Source organism: Puma concolor, chromosome B3 (assembly GCF_028749965.1).
Source record: "Puma concolor isolate L17-30 chromosome B3, mPumCon1.1.hap2, whole genome shotgun sequence".
NCBI lineage: Eukaryota > Metazoa > Chordata > Mammalia > Carnivora > Felidae > Puma > Puma concolor.
In genome coordinates, this window is record NC_141672.1 from 68,578,092 (window position 1) to 68,591,830 (window position 13,739).

At 36.6% G+C, this 13,739-nt stretch overlaps 1 long non-coding RNA gene across 3 annotated transcripts in view; it reads right to left on the reverse strand.

Annotated features, from left to right (window-relative positions):
- The window catches only part of LOC147580038 (uncharacterized), a 107,979-nt gene that overhangs the window by 37,574 nt on the left and 56,666 nt on the right, over window positions 1–13,739 (reverse strand). The gene's annotated exons all lie outside the window — the stretch shown is intronic.

Here is a 13,739-nt window from a genome sequence, read left to right on the forward strand (position 1 = left end):
ACACAAAGGACAAGTGCATTTTTTTTTTTTTTTTAATCCTTGGAAGGCAGTTTGAATTGCTCAATTAGGACAAAACACCATCTTCCTGATACCAAGTACACACGTTTCTAGAAAGAAGTAGGGTGTCAGATCCTGCTTGAAACATGGAATAAATCTATGATAACCATCTTTGAGTTTGAGATCCCTTGAAATTTGGCGAAATGTTTGGAAATTAGAGTAGACTACTAGAGAGGCAGAATAGTATAGTGGTTAAGAGAGGGGCTCCAAAGTGAGAAAACCTGAATATGTATTGGGGTTTGGGGTGCTATGTCTATGACAATTTTGGCAAATTGTTAAATTCACTCATCTCAGTTTCCTCATCAGCAAAATGAGGATAATTATAGCACCGCTTCAATAGGGTTGTTCTGAATATTAATGAATTAATTCATATAAACCACTTAATGCAATGCTTGAACATAGTAGGTGCTCATAAGTTGGAATTAATATTTTCATCATTATTATTTTGACTCTAAGCTCTATGAAGACCAGGGCCATCAGGCAAATCAAGGGACAATGTGCCCTGGAAACCGCAGTCAGAGAAAGATATTGAATTGGAAATGGATCCCTGGCATCTAAGGTAGAAGCATGGTAGGGGGTTGGGGTGGCAGGGGATAGTTTGGGGAACATTTCACAGTGGGGGGTTCTGACGCCAGATGGGTTTTCCGATAGTCATCACAGACTGTCAGGGAGAGGATGGGAGGGGTGCATTCCAAAGCCCCTAACTTGATTTTTCCTGAATTTCCAATATTCTGTGTCATTTTTGTGTCAGCAGTGCCGATATCCTGGTAAAATGGTGAAACAAAGGGAGTGAGGTCAGAGTAGAGGGTCAACTGACAGCAAAGGAGAAACAGTGTTTTATCTGTGACTGGATAATGCTATTTAGTAGGAGAAATGCATAAAATATTCCCATTAAAAAAATAGAGAAACTGAGAAACTAAGAAGTAATGTGAAATAAAGAAGAAGATACAGTCAAATACCCAGATGACGCGCCAAAATTCTATCAGCCATTTGATGTTTTTGAATATCTTGGTATCTAGCATTGTGTAGGTAAAATATCCAGCTGCTTGTCTAAATTTCTCATTTTTCATCCAGATGTTTCCATTTCTTACTGTACGTGGATATATTTAATAATATTTATAGTTTAATTAGGCATTTATGAAAGCAATTACGAAGTTTGATTGGATATTCATAGTTTTGAAACTATAAAGAATGGCATAAAATGTTTGTACTGCTATAATAAAATTCTATTTTTATTTTGCAAAGATGTACTTGATTTTTCAATAGAAGAAAGAACTTAAAAAATTCAGTGTAATAACAAATTTGACACATCTGTTCCCTGTACAGAATTTTAGAACTGTGGGGCTGGAATGCACTTTCGGTCACAGACTGGCTATGACTGAGGACCACCTCTGTGAGATGAGAGTTTGGGCAAGGGAAATCTGAGATTTGTATGGAGCTGACAGCTAGCTTCCTGAAGCTTTTGTCAATTAATCTTCTTTCAGAATCCATCTTCATCCTTTTCCCTCAGGCCAATCCTATAATATTTAAAGTCAACTTTCCTGTTCTCTTACCTTCTCCTTTGCTTAGACAATATATCTTTTTTCCTGCTATCATTCTTCACGTTATCTGATATTGAAATGATGTTCTACCCTAATCACAATCTTCTGTACATACATTTCTGTATTTCAATTTCCTCTGAAAACTATAACACAGTAATACATACAATACCTTCCCTGGAGTGTGACCAAAACAGAATAAGGGAACTATTACTTTTCTCATTTTGAACTCGTTGGATATGCATGCAGTCCACCTATTCACCAATGTTTCTGAAGTTACATTTCAATGTTGATTTCTATTATTTGATGTCAATCAATACAGCTAGATTCTTTTCATGTGAGTGGGTTTTACTTTCTATTCCCCATCCTATTTGGGGGCTTTGGTTGTACACCACCATTGAGAATGTGGTATGACTTTTCTTCCTACTACATTTTATCTTGTAAGCTTCTGTGCATCATTCAGCCTGTTCAGAAGTTTGAGTTACCATCACTGTGTCAGCTGAAATGTCAAAAAATAGGGTTTCTATGTCTTTTATTTTTTTTTAATAATTTTATTATTTTATTTTTTTTAATGTAATTTATTGTCAAGTTGGCTAACATACAATGTATACAGTGTGCTCTTGGTTTTGGGCGTAGATTCCCATGATTCATCACTTACATACAACACCCAGTGCTCATCCCAACAAGTGCCCTCCTTAATGCCCATCACCTATTTTCCTCTTCTGCCCTGCACCACCCCCCGATCAATCCGCAGTTTGTTCTCCGTATTTAAGAGTCTCTCATTGTTTGCCTCTCTCTGTTTGAAACTATTTTTTCCCCTTCCTTTCCCTTCCCCCATGGTCTTCTGTTAAGTTTCTCAAGTTCCACATATGAGTGAAAACATACGATATCTATTTTTTTACAAGGCATTTGATTAAAATTTGAATAAAAAACAAGCTAGACCTATAGTATATCCTTGGAGATGTCTCTTTTGGCTGATATCAGTGAGGATAGTCTTGGAACCATTCTTTGGTTGTAATCTCTGGAGGAGATTGTATTTATTCAGAGTCTGAGGAAAAACTTTGGAAATAAATAGATTTTGCTGTGGAGCTTACTTGCTGTTAAGCACCTTCAGGGTTTCATTTATTGCTAAGAATTAACATCTAATTAATTTGTTAAAATGTTTCAACAACAGCAAACAAAGTAGGTAAAGAAAAAAGCAAAAAAAAAAAAAAAAGCAAAAAAAAAGATTGGTTGTTGCCACGTGCAAGAAGTGAAGTTGAATTGTGCCCTGATTAATTGATTAAGGATGGTTCCTGTGGTGAATAATTAAGTTCAATAACTGTCAATATAATTTGCAATCAATTATCACTTATAAAGCCAGCCTATAGCAATCTCAGTTTTACATGCATCCTAATGCAATTGCCACATTAGGAAGCACTACTTTCCACTTCTTTCATAATGTCCTTTATTCAATGAATCATATTTGAAACCTCTCACTTTATTTTTTTAAAATTTTTAAAAATGTTTTTATTTATTTTTGAGACAGAAAGAGACAGAGCATGAACAGGGGAGGGGCAGAGAGAGAGGGAGACACAGAATCTGAAGCAGGCTCCAGGGTCTGAGCTGTCAGCATAGAGCCCAATGCATCGCTTGAACTCACGGACTGTGAGATCATGACCTGAGCTGAAGTCGGACGCTTAACCGACTGAGCCACCCAGGTGCCCCAAAACCTCTCACTTTCTATTACACAAGGTACCTTTCTTTCACCTTCAGAAATTGCCTTAAAGTTTTTTCTTTTTTCTAGAAAGTGCACTGTGATTAGTGGCTGTAGTCAGAGGTCATCCAACCTTTGGTAGATTGAATTTCTCACAATTTATTCACTCTCCTGTAGAGGTATTACGCATCCACATCTTTGCCATGACCTTATGGTAGGTTAAGGATATTTTCCTGCCCTCTGATGTTGGGACTTTGTCATGTGACTTTTTTTGACCAATGGAGTGTTAGCAGACATCCCATAAGCAGAGGCTTGAAATGTGCTCATGTTAGATGGTCTTGCCCTCTTGTGCATCATCATAAGAGCTTGCCCAGGTTGCTCCTGCCCTTTTAGTCTGGATCCTAGAATGAACACTATGGAACAGAATTTAGCCCAACCTGCATCAGGGCTCAGTCCAGTGAGACCCACATCTGGAAGTGAAGTCATCTGATGAGCCCATTTTAGATTATCTGAATCCTAGGTGACTTGAGAACTCATGAGCAGGAGAATAAATGTTTACTGTTACATGCATAAGCTTTGGGGCTGATATAAAAAAAATGCAGCAATAGATAACAGCACAGCTTTTCCTATCAAGTACTATTTCTTAATTTAAGTGGGATACTCATTGTCTACCCTATCACCTAAGTTTTGTTAACAGTTTATCTAGTCAGAATTTAGCTACCAGAAATCTCACTTATCTGTAATGGCAGCCAAGAACTAGAAGAGATAAAAAGGTTCTCTGAGTGGCCAAAGTAGATAAAATGTCCACACACTAACATTCATACATTTATTCAGAGGAGAATTCTTCAGACACTCACTCAGGTATATTTATTCAAATTTTTACATTCAATATAAAATCTTTGTTAAAATCATGTCCTAATCATGACAGTGTGTAAGAAGCAGTGTAAAAGTGAGACAAAGGCTGTTACATCAGGCATAGGAAAGGAAATACAGAGGCAGCTTATGGCTTGATAGTAAGTGGGGAAACATGACAAGTATAGTAGTTGGGGATTTTCAGTGTGGGGCCAGAAAACCCACCTACCTTTATAGGCCCTGAGAGTATCATGGCTTTCCAGCCTAGCCTCCAAACTGAGGTTCATAAAGATGAATACTTTGGGGCATAAGGTAGCATGCGAAGGGTAGAAGAAACATTGGACTCATTCTGGAACATCTGCAACATCTTTCTGGAATTTTTTTTTTTAACTTTATGGTAAATTAAAGTAGTAGGACTACGATGATATAAAGCAAAATACATTATTCTAAAAGTGAAAGAAAATACAATCAAGATATCCAAATAATGACAAAATATACTCACAAAACCATTCAAGTGAGAGAAAAATGGACTCCAGAGGAAGAGCTGAAGTGCCAGCATAAATAACAGGCCTGCTTCCAGATCCTTTGGGTAAATGGAAGATAAGCTTACTCTTTGGAAAGCAAATAGCACAAAGAAGTTCAAGTGTTACACACAGCAAGGACTCAGAAATCAGCTAGAAATATCATTCAGATCTTTATGGGAGAGTTTTAGGGGCAAACTAGAAAAAGTCTGAAGATTTAAAAAGTTCTTGATATATATTCTTGGATTGACTCTCCAGACTAGTTTTATTACTTTATACTACTCAAACTCATCAAAATATTATGAGAATGCTAGCTTCCCCAAAGTCACTAACTGGGAATTAGTTTAAAGATCTAATCAGTTTAAAGATCTAATAATCAGTTTAAAGATCTTTGCCAGCTTCAGGCCTTTAAACAAAAACTCAGTTGGAGGAGGTATAGTCTTCCTCATCAACCTATGCTCTGAATTGTTGCCCACCACCATGGGAGCCTGGAGTTTTACAGAGCATGATCTAGAGAAATTGGCCTAATTTGTGCCATCTTGGGGAAGTCTACAGTCAGTCCATTGGAAAAGAGATTTCCAGAGAGGATAGGTTCATTTGAATGAACATTATAGTGATGTATGGTGGTGGAATAATCTGACATAATTTGAACTTTTGAATAACCAACTACAGTACAATGTTTGAAAAGCTGTAAAAAAGACTTCCTCACAATTCGCAATTGAAGATGGAGACTTTTATAATTCTGCCCCAAAGTGTTCCATTTTAAACATCTTATAGGTAAATAGAAGGAAATAGCATGTATTTAAATTGGATTTGTTCTCAAACCTGTTTCAACTTGAGCAATTGCTGCAATAAAATTTCATTTAATATCTTTGTTTAACTGCCATTGGTAAAAACCCTACATCTGAAGCTATTTCTAAAATTGAAGATTGAACATAATTGATATTAAGTACCATTAAGCTCATTATTGGTCTTGTAAAGATATTTCTATATTCTCTGGAACGGATATCATCTCAGGGAAAAGAAAGTTCATCTCTTATGTGTTTCTTCAATTCTATTCATCAGTCTATGCCATGTAATATGCTACCTGCTGAGTACTAGAAAAATGATGAACAAATCCAGTACCTGTCCAGAGGTGAGTGGCATATGTACACATACACAAATAATAATGCATTGTGTAGTGTTATAATAGACACACATGTCATATAAAGTGCTTTGGAAACACAAATGTTAATAATTTTGCAGTTATAGTAGGGGGAATGGAGTAAGAAACACTAGGGAAACTAATAAGAGTGGCATCTCATCTGGGCCTTATCGATGAATAGAGGTTTGTCAGATAAATAAGGAGGTGAGGAGTTTCCAGGTAATGGGAAGTGTCTGTCCAAAGGGATGGAGGTCAGAAAATTCAGGGAACAGTATGAAATTTAGTGTGCTTACAGATAGAGTGACAGGGGAAAGCCTGGACAGGAGTCTAGAAATACCAAAGCTGTGGTCAGGCTGTGAATTGCATGTTTATTTGTCTACTGAATATTGAGTTAGAATGTACTCCTCATTCAGGGTGCTTGGGTGGCTCAGTCAGTTGAGCGTCTGACTTAGGCCCAGGTCATGATCTTACGGTTTGTGAGTTGGAGCCCCGTGTCAAGCTCTGTGCTGACAGCTTGGAGCCTGCTTCAGATCCTGTGTCTCCCTCTCTCTCTGCCCCTTCCCTGCTTGTGCTCTGTCTCTTTATAATAAAAAATAAATAAACATTAAAAAAATTTAAAAAAAGAATGTGCTCCTCATCAAAATCCTACAGTTGTAGGATAAGCTCTTACTTCATTGCACCTGTAAAGGATTGCATTTCCTTTCTTCTAATATGTATATAAAAATATATATGTATTTAATATACATATATATGTACTAATACTTAGTATGAAGGTAGCATTTCAATTTGCTAGATTTTTCTTCTTTTACTAAAGTTATGATTTTGAAAATAAATTTGAATATGTTTCTTTCCACCAATATTTATTTGTGTCTGATTTCTAAAAGAAACACTCAGTGTATGGATCTATAGAAATGTGTGTGATTTTACTGAAATATATATTTCTACAGAACCATAATCATTTCTTTCAGATCTTTCCTATTCCACAATAAAAAATCCTTAAAATGAATGACAAGCCAATGGTGTAGTATTATCTCTACTAGGGATTCTTAGATATTGTTTGTCAGTGTTTGAATAGTGCATTTTTACATGGGAACAAGCAAACTGTGGGCTCTTAACAAAGAGCATCTCAGAGAATCCTTTGGATGATGATGAATTTTATCTTTGTATATAAGGTTATGCTGGGTGATTTCTAATGCATCTTTCTCTTTCTGCCTCTTTTTGTCCTCCTTCTCCTTACTCTCTTTACTTTTCTATTTATCTGCAGGGTGGCCATAATGTCTGATAGCATATTAACTATATTTTATTATGTATTACAATATCAATAAGACCTTTTATTAACCTATGTCTCCAGACCTGCTAGCTAGTCAGAGCTTGACTCTGCCCTGGCCACATTCTCTCAAAGTATTTCAGCTATATGTCTAAGGGTAGGTGCTATATATTTCTATTGGCTGTTCTATGCTCTTCTGGCAGTGAACTAGAATACTCTGCATAGTGTATGTGTAGCTTCTCTCAGTGTCCTAGGTATAGCTGTGACCCAAAAAGGAGTTGCCAAGGGTGCACTCCCCTCCTTATGAATACTCTCCAGGTGAGGCTACCACTAGCTCATATGGCACCTTAGTAATATTTGAAAAAAGTGCCCCTTCTTCTAGATGAACATAATTCAGGGCATGGATTGGGATGGAATACAAATTAGGTTTGGAGTACCTTGTGCTGAAAACAGACTACATGATTTAACATGATGACCCTGCTTCCATTACCTAGTGCCAGGTATCCTCAGGGCCCTAATACTTAAGAGAAAAATCCCATTGCCCACTTTTGGCTGAATACCTATTACTTATACAAGTATAAAAGTTATTAACACACTTACTAATATGTATATTTAATATACATATATATATATGTACTAATAGTATGAAGGTAGCATTTCAATTTGCTAGATTTTTCTTCTTTTACTAAAGTTATGACAAAACTTTGAAAAATTTCACCCCATCTGTTTCTAATATTGATTATTCTAAACCAGAAAAGAGAGTGTGAATTCATGAAATATCTTGGTCAGTAAAGCAGATGGTCTTAAGAATCTATAGAAATTCAGTTAGCATCCAAAAGTCCAGAGGATGAAGACTTATGCTGCCTGGCTAAGATGAGAGGGAGAAAATGTGCTCAGAAAGTCATATAACAATACTAATTTCAGGTTTACTTCTGTTTCACATTTTCCCCCCTCTTTGTGATAGGCAGAATAATGGGACCCCAAAGATCTCTAACCTCTGGAACCTGTGAATGTGTTAACTTTCATGGCAAAAGGAATTTTGCAGATGTGATTAAGGTTAAGGACTTTGATTTGGGGAGATTATCCTGGATTATCTAAGTGGGCCCAACCTAATTAAATGGATCCTTAAAAGAACCTTTCCTGACTGAGTTGAGAGTCAGAAGGAAACATGGCTATGAAAGAATGGTTAGAGGGCAATACAGTGTTGCTAGCTTTGAAAATGGAAGAAGGGAAAATGAGCCAAGGAATGTGGCTGAACTCTAGGAGCCAGAAAAAGCAAGGAAATGTATTCTCCTCTAGACCCTCTAGAAGGGATGCAGCCTTTCTGACATCTTAATTTAATTTAATTTAATTTAATTTAATTTAATTTAATTTAATTTTTAAAGTGTATTTATTTTGAGAGAGAGAGAGAAAGGCGGGGGTGGGGGGAGCAGTTCGAGAGAGAGAGAGAGAGAACCCAAAGCAGGCTCTGAGCAAACAGTGCAGAGCCCAATGTGGGGCTCAATTCCATGAACCATGAGATCATGACCTGAGCCCAAATCAAGAGTTAGTGGCTTAACTGACTGAGCCAGTCAGGAGCCCTGTGGCATCTTGATTTTAGCTTTGTAAGATCCATTTCAGAACTCTGACCTATAGAACTATAAGATAATAAAGTTATATTGTTTTAAGCAACTAAGTTAATAGTAATTTGTTACAACAGCAGTAGAAAACTAACATTTTATGTGCACGGTACTAAATTACATATTGCAGGTTTATATTTATTTTGAGATACATCTTTCACAGATTTTATGGCACTAAAAATCGAGATTCTTTGAATTTCAGTGCATCAAAGGACACTATCAACAGAGTGAAAAGGCACCCCACAGAATGAGACAAAAGTATCTGATAAGGGGTTGACATTCAGAATATATGAAGAATCCCTATAATTCAACAAAAATAACAAAAACAAACAAACCCCATTAAAAAATGGGCAAAGGACTTGAACAGACATTGCTCCAAAGAAGATAATGCACATTACGAGTGAGCACAGAGAAAGATGTTCAACACCATTTATGATTAAGGAAATGCAAGACAAAAATCACGAGATAGCACTTCACACAGTCAAGATGTCTATTAACAAAAAAACCCCCAGAAAACAGTAAGTGTTGGTAAAGATGTGGAGAATTGGAATGCTTGTATATTGTTGGTAGAAATACAAAATGGTATAACTGCTATGGAAAACTGTATGATGCTTCCTCAAAAAATTAAACACAGAATTACCATGTGATCCAGAAATTCCACTTCTGAGTATATACCCAAAATAACTCAAAGCAATGACTTGAACATACATTTATACACCTGTTCATAGAAGCATTATTCACAATAGCCAAACTGTCTATTGATAGATGAATGGATAAACAACATGTGACATATACATACAATGGAATGTTATTCGGACTTGAAAAGGAAGGAAATTCTGCAACATGGTTGAACCTGAAGACATTATGCTAAGTGAAATAAGCCAGACATAAAAAGACAAAAATTCTATGATTCTTCTATGAGATAGAGTAAACTTCTATGAGACAGAAAAAACTTCTATGAGATAGAAAAAACTTCTATGAGATAGAGTAGTCAAATTTAGAGTCAGAAAGTAGAATGGTTATTGCCAGGTGTTGGGGGGGAGGAAAGAATGGAAAGTTATTGTTTAATGAATACAGAATTTCTGTCCGGGAAGATGAAAAAGTTATGGAGATGGCTGATGGTAAATTCACAGCAATGTGAATATTCATAAAGCCACTGGACTATATACTTAAAATCGTCAATTTAACATATATCTTACCATAATAAAAATTAATATACTTTGAGTAAAAGATACAAAATGAAATTAGTCCAGGCATGTTTGAGAAATGGTAAAAAAAAAAAAAAAAAACATAGCAAGAGAAGAGGTCTTTGTAGAGCATTGGTTCTCAACTAGGGGAGATTTTTATCCCCAGTGGACATTTGACAATATCTGGAGACATTTTTGGTCTTCAGAACAGAAGTGTTGCAACTAGCATCTAGTGGGGAGAGGACTGGGATGCTGATAAACATCCTACTATGTACAGGACAGCCTCCCACAACAAAGAATTACCCAGCTCAAAATGTCTGCAGTGCCAAGGGAATCTTTTCGCTAAATATTTAAGCAACTAAGTTTATGGTAATTTGTTACAGCAGCAATAGAAAACTAATACACATTTTATGTGCACAGTACTAAATTACATATTGTAGGTTTATGTTTATTTTGAGATATGTCTTTCAAAGATTTTATGGCACTAAAAATCAAGATTCTTTGAATTTGCATCAAAGGACACTATCAACAGAGTGAAAAGTGAAATATCACTAGTGAAATATCACTAGTGAAATATCACTAAAGATATTGGGTAATGTGGTTGGACAGAGTTGGAGGGAACTGATGAGAAATGTCTTAAATGCTAAGCCAAGAAGCTTAGAGTTTGTGCAATAGGTAATATATTCTATAAGGTGGGAGAAAGGGGACTTAATGGTGATTGAGAAACATTAATCATGGGAGAATGAGTTAGATGCAAGGAAGCATTAAAGGCAGGAGACTAGGCAGTTGTGGTAATGTAGTACAATGTGGCAAAATCTATAATGCTCCATGTTGTTGCATGTGCCAGACACTGTTCTTAAGGGCTTTACATGGATTAACTCATGGAGCCCTCATAAAACCGCATTTCACAGAAGAGGAAATTAACAGAGTTAAGTGTGCGCAAGGCTGGTAAGGCATAGAGCTGGGCTTTAAGCCCAGGGAGTCTGTGCTACCTCCTTTTCTATGTTGCACTTTTTTTAATGCCTAGCTACATCTTTTTTTCTGTCAACTTGGTTGCAAAATTGGGTTTTCAGTTAAGTAGGGTGAGGGGATCATTTAGACTTCACTACCTCCTTTCTAAGTAGATTGAGCCTGAGGAAGACTGAGAAAGCTGATAAGACTGAGTTTTAGAAAATTGCTGGGAGGGAAGATTAGAATTAAGAGTGGGTGAATTAAAAATATAGGTTGGAGGAGGTGAATAATCAGTAAGAGATCGCAATTTCTCACCCACTAGCTCTCAAATTCTGACTCTCCAAAAGCTTCAGCAGGCTGTAGATGCCATTCCACTGACATGCATCAAACTTGAAAAACAGAATCTAGGCCAGGATTGTCACTCCACCTCCCACTCCCCAGTAACATTCACTCATCCCGAACACTTCCCACTCAGTAATCTTTTCCCATGAAAAGAAAAAAAAGATAGCCATGCCCTGCTGTGATGGCCTTGTGTGAGCTTGTTTAGGGAGTGGAGGGGTCTGTGTTACTGAAGAAGGAGACAGGAGAGGGAAGGGGCCCTTTGTTTCAATGAGAACAGGACACATTCACTGTTTGCTGGCTCTTTGCAATCAGTATTGCAGTTTGCCATAGCTCTGAAGATCTGGAAAAGACTGAAAAGCTGCTGGCCCAATTAGTATTTATCCCTGAAGAGGTTTAAGACCAGGAATACAGCTGTTTTAGTCTTGATTCTATCTCTAATAAATTCTGTGATCTTGGGCAACATTACCATATTCATCATTATTTTCCTGGCTGCTCTTCCATGTAACATCTTCTTTCTTTTGATATTCGTAATAGGCTGCTGGAGTAGGTAAAGCAGATATTACCATTTTTTTCTGATAAGAAAAATTGAAGTTTCAAAAGGGTAAGTGGTCTATTTAGGGTCATCCAGCTATCAGGTGACAAAACTGGGACATGAGTGTGGTTCAGTTCGACTCGCTTCAAATCCATTTACTTCTCCAACTTTACGTGCATAAGTAGTATCTGGAGACTTTATTAGAACACAGATTCCTGGGACCTACTCCAAAGTATGATATGTGTAATACTATAGAATAGTACTGATGGTATCTATTGCTGTAATAGCTCTATTATCTATAGTAATTTAGTAGGCCTCGGGTGAGATCTGAGAATCTGCGGTTCTAACAACCACCCAGGTGATATTAATGGAGCTGCATTATGGACCATTTTAAAAGTAGAACTGCTTTATACTATACCGATGAAACTCTTCATACCTCAGTTTCCTGATCTGTAAAAAAGGGATGGCAATAACTGGCTTTCTTTATCTCTCAGAATTGTTACTGGGATTATGGTGAATTAAAAATGGCTAAAACCACTTTGCAGGTGTTCCTATAAAGAGAAACTGTCTATCTCCTTACCTGCTGGATCGGGGCTGGCTTGATGACTTGCCTTAACAAATAAGATATGGTGAAAAGTGACATGTGACTTTCAAGCAAGACCATAAGTGGCTTTGCGGTTTCTACTCCTGTTTTCATGGAACCCTGAAGCCACCATGTGAAGAAGCCCAGGCTAAACCTGGTGGTGACAGAGCCCCAGCTGATGACCCATACATGAGTGAGGCTATCCAGTATCATCCTGTCAGCTAAATGAAGCCACATAAGGGAGCCCAAGAGAGATTAGCAGAAGAACTGCCTCATTCACCTACAGGATTATAAGAAATGATAAATTGTTGTGCTTGAGAGGCTTTGTTATGCAGCAACAGAGAACTCAAATGGGGATAAAATGGATAATGATTATGAAAATATTTTGAAATTACAGTAATGCCTCTGCAAATTCTCTAAGAATAAAGCTTTTTCATAATAAATAATAAAACAAGCTGTACTAAAAATTAACAAAGCAGATAAAAGATTTAAAATCAAGCAACTAGAATAAACATTGAATAAAAATGAAGACATACTAATAAAATTAGATAAATGAGCAAATGAATAGGAGAGAAGAGGATTTTTCTGTCCACCAGTTAGTGTAGAGGGAGTAGTAGAGTTGGAAAATAAGTATTTTGCAACTACATGGTGAAGACGGATTATAGCAAGAGTCATCAGTGGATGCTAAATCTAGGGAGACAGTTTGATAAAGATGATGTTATTCATGCAATAACATAATAATGATTGTTATTCATTGAAGAAGGAAAATCCTTAATCACACAGTAGGAAAATCATATAATACCATGAGTGGGGAACCAAAATTAAAATTGCCAATTTGTGTTGATGATATTATGTACCTCTGGATGTGATAACATGAGTAGGACACATCTCATGGGATGTATAACTTCCAACTCATGAGGAAGCATTAGAAAAACTCAAATTGGGGGATAGTCTATAAAATAACAAGCTTATGTTTTTGAAAAATTAAAATGTCACAAAAGACACAGAAAGATTGCAAAATTGCTTCAGGTTAAAGGAGACTAAAGATACATGACAGCTAAATGTGGTACATGATTCTTGATTCCATCCTGTGCTTGAGGAGGAAAATGCTTTAAGGGACATTATTGAAACATTTGAAAAGATTGGAATATAGATCGCAGATTAGATAAAAATCTTGTATTGATGTTAAATTCCCTGAACTCCATTATTGTACCGTGGCTGTAAGAATATTCCTGGCAGTAGGAAGTGAACATGATGTATACATTCTACTTTCAAATAATTTAGAAAAAATACATCACACACATGCACATACATGAGACAGACAGCGAGTGAGTGAGCATGCAAGAGAGAGATGATAAAGCAAAATAGCAAATGTGGCAGAATGTTAAAAATGTATGAATTTTGATAAAGTGTCTATGAGAACTCTTTAAGTTATTCTTGCAACTTTCCT